This window comes from Ochotona curzoniae, unplaced genomic scaffold (genome assembly GCF_017591425.1).
Source record: "Ochotona curzoniae isolate NIBS_2020 unplaced genomic scaffold, NIBS_Ocur_1.0 scaffold_4701, whole genome shotgun sequence".
In the NCBI taxonomy this organism is placed as follows: domain Eukaryota; kingdom Metazoa; phylum Chordata; class Mammalia; order Lagomorpha; family Ochotonidae; genus Ochotona; species Ochotona curzoniae.
Genome location: NW_024467122.1, coordinates 58,591,060 through 58,599,662, shown reverse-complemented (window position 1 = coordinate 58,599,662; position 8,603 = coordinate 58,591,060).

Below are 8,603 nucleotides of genomic sequence, written 5' to 3'. Positions count from 1 at the left end.
TGAAATATGCTTTGCTGTATGTATTATAACACAATAATGACATTTGCTGTCTAAATTCTCAGTTGCTAATTAATCACTCTTAAGAGATCCTTTATTTTTATCCATAATTGATAATTGTTTAAATACAAGGAAACAAATAGTTGAATACATTGGCCCAGCAACCTGTGTCAGCTTAATTCTGGTGAATGATTATGCTCAGTTAATAGGTAAGACTTGTGACAGAGTATTTCACATGGCAAATAAATTAATTCATGTTTAAATTATTTAGACATTTGCTCTGTCCATGTCACCACAGCAAAATGTCAAGTAATTTTACTTATAGTTTACTTAGAACTTCAGCAGACTTTACTGGAACAGCATTCACCACTCTTAGCTCTTGCCAACAATTGTAATGCTGTAGAAGGATAAATGAGGGTTGGTGGCCTAAGGTGATGTTATTTTTATCTTGACTTAGATTTAGACATCTTTTGTGGATCTTGGTTCCATCTGCATACCTGCTTTTCTGTGATCCCGACCGTTAGTAGATGATGCCTCAGACACAGCTGCTACACTTAAACGTTGATGATCTTCCTACTGGACCCAAGCCAAAAGGCGGAAAAGCAAAATCAGTGCTGTGTTCATTGTGATCTTAAGGATCAGTTCTGTATAAATACAAGTAGGTTATTCTGTAATATGTATACTTCTAGTATTGACTTGAGAATTTTGAAATATTCCAAACTAGAATTTCTATTACATCTACTTCTTATTTTTCTATGACTATTTACAGATTATCATTAAATTCACACATCATACAAGATGAATCCATGTTATTCCTGACCATGATAATATTCCTGAAGTATGCAACAGGTGACATGGCATCTGCTTTTTAAATTTGTAAAATGCAGTGCTAATATTTTAACCTACCTCAAAACTTGACGAGGATCTGTGAAATGTTAAGTGTCCAAAATAAAATAGTGTTGATTGTCTTTATATTACAAGTAATTTTCTGCATTAACCCAACCTGACTTGTGTCAAGTTGCAGGACTTACAGTCTCAAGATTTTCCAGTGGGAAAGACCTGTCATCAAGGATCTCTGTCGTATTGCTGATCTCCATTGGTGCTTCAAATAATAGAGAGGTTTTACATTTTTCTATTTTTGTGTGTGTTACCTCAAAGGTCAGTTTCTTTTAGATATTTTTATAGACTATTTGGCATCACTTGAATGAAGAGTTTGGCTATATGAGCCGAGCTGGCCATTTCTTTGATTTTAACATTGAAGTCGGTCACTGTCTTTCACAAATGAATGTTAAAGTACACTAAAGTTGGAGACATACTTTATGGACAAAAGACTGATGTTACTTTATAACCTACTTTGGTTAGTATGGTTCTGAGGAATTTTTTTTCCCCCAAGCATCTGACTATATTATATTTCTTGGCAAATAACAATAGTAAGGACTGTGGATCTTGATGACTTGGAAGTAGCGTGTTTGCAGTTAACTACTTACTCAATGGCTTTTTGCTGCAGACCCCAAAAAATGTGTTTTGACTACTCATCAAAGAAAGCCTGGTCAGACCTCTACATGCTTTTCAGCATTTGAAATTTGTTGCTTTATTACTTGATGTTACAAAACTGGACCCTGAATATTTATTGATAACCTTTACAGAATCAGACTTGCATTCTTTCTGTGTTCAAAACAGCAAAGGTTTATGGAAGTCCAAATATGCCACCTGCTTAAGTTATGCTGTGAGATCAAAGTTTGGTGATCAGAAACAAGGAACCACCTATACAGAAGAGCGCTGCTGAGTAGGAACCAAACCAGTGTTTCTGGTAACCTTTTCCTGTTCTCCAACGTCCACTTTGTGTTTCCCTTCTTTGAGAGTTGGTTTCACTTACTTTGTATTACTGATTCCCATTGTTGGCTCTCATGAAATGGGATTTAGGACTGATAGATTTTCAGTCCTTAGTACACACCGTATTTTGTCACATTGAGGACATTTTTCTGAAGCACCATCCTGGTGTGGATAACAACCAACAGGAGTGACTGCCCCAACTCTGTTGTTCAGCGTGCACTGCCAGTCTTCTCCTGTATCTCTGCCCTGATTCCCCATTACACCCCTTGTAATATTGGGAGCAAATCTCTGGTTGTTAATCTAAGGATAAAGCCACTGATTTGAATACTCTTATTAGTTTCAGGTGGTGGTCATGATAGTTATTAATGTGTATTATGTTATTTATTGGCTAAGTAGAAGTTGAAAGGAAATATTATTCCTTTAATATCATGCCCTGGAAATCTGTTACTACCATCTCCAGTATTTGTAAAGCAATAGGACGCTTCACCTGTATTGAAAGGGCCATAAGTGAATGTTGTTTTTGTTTAACATGTCTATAAGTTGGCAGTTATTGCTGAAAGTTTTCAAGTAGCCCTTCCAAAATTATACTTGTGAAATACTAAAAAAATAAATCAACCTATCTAATTTCTCTTGATTTAATTTGCAGTTTTTGTCTTATTTAAATGTTAGTGTTGTTTTTACTATGTGTTGAAAATTGATCCCTTTAGATTTCAAATATTATATACAGAAAGAAATTAAAGCTTGTAGACTTAGATTCTATTTTTCCTTATGTGTCAGATGATGTTCTTACAGTCTTATTTGTAAAGGCTTTTCAATTAATGTAGGACTAAATGTTTATAATCTGGGTTTTTTTCATCCCATATAAAACATTGGTACAAATGCTGTTGGGTGTAAAAGTGTGAATGAGATGGCTTGGGTTGAGAAGGATGAAGAGATGAATCATTTAACCTTCATAAACAGGATGGGTGCTAGATCAGGTGAGGACCTCAAAGGTGGCTCTGAGAGATGGAATGCTGCAGGGATGGATGGGGAACACCTGGAAGAAAGCATCTCAGACACAGGGAATGATCCTTTCCAGAAGAGAAGCAAGTGGGGGAAATGGGACCCCGTATATGGAAACATAGTTAAACACAGCATATAAATCCTGATTTTTCTGTATTTCTCCCTTAAGCCTTTAAAAAAAAAAATTTTTTGTTGTTGTTGTTAAAGATTCTGTTTGCTGGTTCACTCCAGTCGCTTATAACAGCCACAGCCCAGGCAGAGTCAAAGAAAAAGCCAGGAGCCTGGAATTCAATTTGAGTCTACATAGGTGTGAGAGACTGGGTCATCTGTTGTCTACCAGGGTACCCAGTACCAGGAAGCTTAATGGCAGAGCTGGGGCTCAAACCCAAGCATTACAATATAGAATTGGGGCATCCTGATGTGGTAACTGCTGCGTCGGCCCTCTGTTAAACATGTGCTTTCCTGCAGCCTTCAAATCAGTAATGATAGCCCTGCATTTTTCCACTCAGTCCTTTCTCAGGAGCATGCCGTGCAGTGGCTCACATCCTTTGCTACCGGCACTATACCCAAAGCCATTAATACTTCCCTGGGCAACTGCCGTAACTTCTACCTAACATCACTTTCTACTCCTGTTTGTTTTTTCCTCCCCTCTTTGCCACTTCCATTCTTACTATAGTAGTAAGCTTTTAAAAATTAAATCATGTCAGGCCCAGCATAATGGCTCAATAGCTAGATCTTTACCTTGCAATTGTCAGGATCTCATATGGACACTGATTTGTGTTGGCATCTCCACTTGCCATTCTAGCTCCCAGCTCCCTGCCCCTGGCCTGGGAAAGCTGTGTGTGTGTGGTGGTGGTGGGGGTTGGGGGTGAGCCAAAACCTTGGGACTCTGCATCTGTCTGGGAGACCCAGAAGAAGATCCTGGCTCCTGGCTTTGGATTAGCTTATCTCTAGCCATTATGGAGCTTAAGAAGTGAACCAGCAAATGGAGGATCTTTCTATCCTCTCCATAGATCTGCCTTTCCAATACAAATCTTGCTGGTTCACTCCCCAAATGACCACAACAGTTGGAGCTGAGCTGATCCAAAGCTAGGAGCTTCTTGGTCTCCATACGGATGCAGGATTCCAAGGACCTGAACCATCCTATACTGCTTTCTCAAGCCACGTGCAGAAGGCTGGATGGGAAGTGGAGCAGCTGAGACACATAGGGGAAGTCAGTGCTTGCAGGCAAGGATTAACCAATTGAGCCACTGTGCTGGCCATATTAATTGTCTAGGTGTTACTGTTGCACTCCTAGAAAACAAGAGATCTTCAAAAAGCTTCATGAGAGTGGTGGAAAAAAATTTATATAAGGATATCAAAAATTTGCATACCAATCAAATAGCTTTCAACACCAACTTTTTGAAGTACATACTCAACTGCTTATAGAATAAAGTGAAATGAATATTGGGTTCAAAGTGCAAGTGAACAATCACGTTGAAGATTTGGGCAGAGGGACTGATTCTAGGTCTAGGCCCTTACATGGTCTCCATGAGGAAATATCCCTGATCATTTCCTCAAACCTCACAGTGCTGAAAGTGACAGCTGATTTTCTACTGCAAGGACACCAGATTCCCTACGTCCCTGCTTTTGAAAGAGCTAACCTTGGAAGCAATTCTGTATCTGATGTTGGAGAATAAGGCTGATCCACCCCCCCCCACCATTTTGCGTATGTACAGGGGATTATGTAACACTTCTATAAATATGATAATCAGTTGCTTGAGTTACTGTGTAAATGACCACTATAGAGCAGCCATGTTTGAGTTTAAGGATAAATACCTCAGGTCAACACCAGTGGGCACCATGTCTGCAATTGCAGAAGACAAACCTCGTGTCATCCTTAACTGTCAACTATTTCAATAGCAGTATTAAGGAGAAGCTGCATTCCCTGGGAATGCAGTGGCTAAAAGAGTTGGCAGACAATCACCACTGATTAAACTATGCCTGATTCAAATTTTGTATGCGGTTCAAGTGTCTGCTAGTCCTGGTGGTTTGAGAATGGTCAGGAGAGGGCTTTAGAAAGTTCATGGACAGATCCCATATCCTTCATTTCCACTTTTGTTTTTGAAGCCCACTTATACATTGTATTCCAACTAAGTTTTTATTCTCCTATGTAAACTTTAAAAAATTCTACTTGTTTCACATGTTTATCATTGTGTGTAGTCTGTTTCAGTAGTGCCAACTGATGGTAATATACTGGTTTTTACGTTCTCATGAGAGAATTCTCATTCTCACGAATGTCAGAAGCAATGGGAAGAAATGGTTTCCAGAGGATGGCAGCGTGGAGGGTGTCTGTGTGAGGAGAAGGAGACATGAAAAAAGGCCCATGGACTTGCAAGTTTGTACACCTGATCACGTGGAGGTGAGTATGGGCATGGGCCACAGGAAGATGAATGGCAGGCACCTAAAGATAAAGTGGTGAGGACATGGATTTTGGTAGGAAATCCTTTATTTTGCTTTCAACTTAGGAAACATTTAGAGTATAGCGAGACGAAAGTGTGGGCCAGAAATGAAAGATGCAAAGAAGGCAAGACTTGGGACGGAACTCCACCTTGGGGTAATTTCTTTTTTTTTTTTTTTTTTTTAAAGATTTATTTTTATTATTTTTTCATTGGAAAGGCGGATATACAGAGAGGAGAGACAGAGAGGAAGATCTTCCGTCCAATGATTCACTCCCCAAGTGAGCGCAACGGGCCGATACTATGCCGATCCGAAGCCAGGAGCCTCTTCCGGGTCTCCCACGCGGGTGCAGGTTCCCAAAGCTTTGGGCCGTCCTGGACTGCTTTCCCAGGCCACAGGCAGGGAGCTGGAAGGGAAGTGGGGCTGCCGGGATTAGAACCGGCGCCCATATGGGATCCCGGGGGTGCAAGGCGAGGACCTTTAACCACTTGCGCCACCGCGCCGGGCCCAACCTTAGGGTAATTTCAAAGAGTGAGCCTGAGATCATTGCAACCATGAAGGAGAGTGCCCACTAAATGACCTTGGTCCTCTGCCTGGAGGAAGGAAAGAAACAAGTTTAAGAAGTGTGGTACACAGGGTCTTGGTAGTTCTATAAAAGCAGCTCTGTATATCAACTAAGATCTATAAAGATGGGGCACGTGCTGTGGGAAGCAGGTTAAACCACAGCTTGGGGTACTCACAGCCCACATCAGCGTGCAGGGCTCCAGTCCTAGCTTCTGCCTTCCTACTAATGCACTTGAGAGGCAGCAGATGGTCCAGGGTCTTGGGTACCTGCCACCCATGTGGGAGACCCTGATGGGGTCCCTGGACCCTGGCTTCAGACATCCATCCTGGCTATTGCATGCATTTAGGGAGTGAACTAGCAGATGGAAGATATTCATTCTCTCCCTATCAATAAATAAAAATAGATTTTCTAAAATACTGTTTTTAAAATTTATTTCGAGAGACCCAAAGCTAAAGTTGTCATCTGTTAGTTCACTCCCTAAATGCCTACAGCCACGGGGATGGGGTCAAATCAACGTTAAAAGCTACAAATTCATTCTCTGGGTCTCCCACATGAGTGTCAGCGACCTAACTGCTTGAGCGCTGGAGCTATCGCCCTGCTTTTGTTTCAGCCAATTCCTCTAGAAGCTACTTCTCTGCTTTAATCTGAGCTTGTTGCTTTCTTATCTGATGTACAGCTATCATGTTGGGACTTAAATCTGCTGTCTGCAGTAAAAAAAAAAAAGTTCAGGATGGGTGTTTGAGGCAAGTCACTTTGCTTACCTAAGTCAAATCCAGATCCGGTATTAGAGTGTCTGAAGTCTCAAGGCCTCTTTTTCTGGTCTAGTTTCCTGCTTATGCACACCTAGGGGTGGGGGCCGGGTGGCAGATGATGGTCCTAGTACCTGAGTGCTTGTTACCCATGGGGGCAGACGCAGAGTGAGTTTCAGGCTCTTGCCTGCAGTCTGGCTCAGCCAAGGTTGTTGTGGGCATGTGGGGAGTGAATTAGTAGATGGAAGTACCTGCAATAAGATGAGTGTGCGCAATGCAGGTATCCCAAGAGGCTCACCTGCTGTGCCAAGTGCCTGTCTCAACTCTGTTGAAATCCTACCCCTAGGAGCTATGAATCTGACTTTATTTGGAAATACTGTCCTTGCAGAAGACCAAGTAAAGATGAAAGCATCAGGGTGAGCTCTTCCAGTGTCACTGTGCCCTTATCAACAAAGGGAAGCTGCATGCAGCGACAGGCACACATGGAGGATGCTATGGGATATGGAGGCAGACAGAAGGGACGACAGCAGGAACCAAAGAATGCCAAGATTGCCAGGAAATCACCAGAAGTCAGGAGGGAGACTCCCCAAGTGCCCAAAAGGCCAGCTTTCCAGTTTCTAGGCTCTGTAAGTAGGATGATACATTGCTGTTGGTTAAGCTCAGGCTTTAGCACTGATGTAGCCCTAGTGAGCTGATGGCTACATTTGGTCACTGTTACTTCTGTATAACTCAGTCTCCTGGGCTAAAATGTAAGCACCCTGAGGGCAGGACCTTTTCTAGTTTATGTATGAATCTTCATTATCTAAATATAGTGTGTGATGGCCATGCATGGTAATGTAGTGGCTAAAGTCCTACACTTGATCTTAGCCAAAAGGCCCAGAAGCGATGTGGCTAAAGTCCTAACCTTGCACATGCTGCTAGGATCCCATGTTGGTGCCAGTTAATGTCCCTGATGCTCAATTTCCATTCCAGCTTCCTGCCTGTGTCCTGGGAAGGCTGTATAGGATGGTCCAAAGCCTTGGGTTCCTGTACCTGTGTGGGAGATGCAGAACAGGTTCCTGGCTCCTGGCTTTGGATCAGCTCAGCTCCTGGTCATTGCAGTCACTTGGGGTGTGAAACAGGGGACAGAAGATCTTTCTCTGCCTCTTCTCTCTGTACATCTGACTTTCCAATGAAAATGAATAAATCTTAAAAAAAAAATTAGTGTGCAGTAGCCTAGTGGTTAAAGCCCTCACCTTGAACGCACCAGGATCTCATATGGGTGCCAGTGCTTTCCCATATTGGGAAAGCAGTCGAGGACGGCCCAAAGCCTTTGGACCCTGCATCAGTGTGGGAGACCTGGAAGAAACTCCTGGCTCCTGGCTTCGAATCAGCTCAGCTCCAGGTGTTGCGGCTGCTTGTGCAGTGATTAATGGAAGATCTTCCTCTCTGTCTCTCCTGTATATCTGACTTTGCAATAAAAATAGATCTTTAAAAAAATAATGTCTGACACATCATAGATATTTGTTGAGAAAAGTAATATTCATAGATACAGCACTTTGGAGGAAAGGATTTTTTTTTTTTCACATGAACCTGGACAACATTTTCAGTTGAAAAAAATCCTAGGAATGGGTATCTGGCATAGTGGTCAAAGATGCCAGTTGTGGAGGCTGGTATTGCCATGCACCAGGTTAATTTTTTTTTCATTACTTTATGATATAGTTCCATAGGCTCTGGGATTTCCCTTGCTTCACTCCCCACACCCTCTGATTTCCCCTATATTATTACAATAGTAGAGTTCTTCATAAACAGACGTAAGTCCGTCATTCTGCTATTTAAATGTATCCTGACATTGCAGGCATGGACAATGGCAGAGTCCAGCATCCTATTGTTAAGATACATTTCAGAGTTTTATTGGGAGTCCATCTTTGATCTGGAAGTAGAGATGCATACTGCATTGTATCCTCACATCTGGATATGTCAGTTTCTATTACACAATTACTACACATCCCCTTAAGTGAAAAGCCATAAAATAAAAT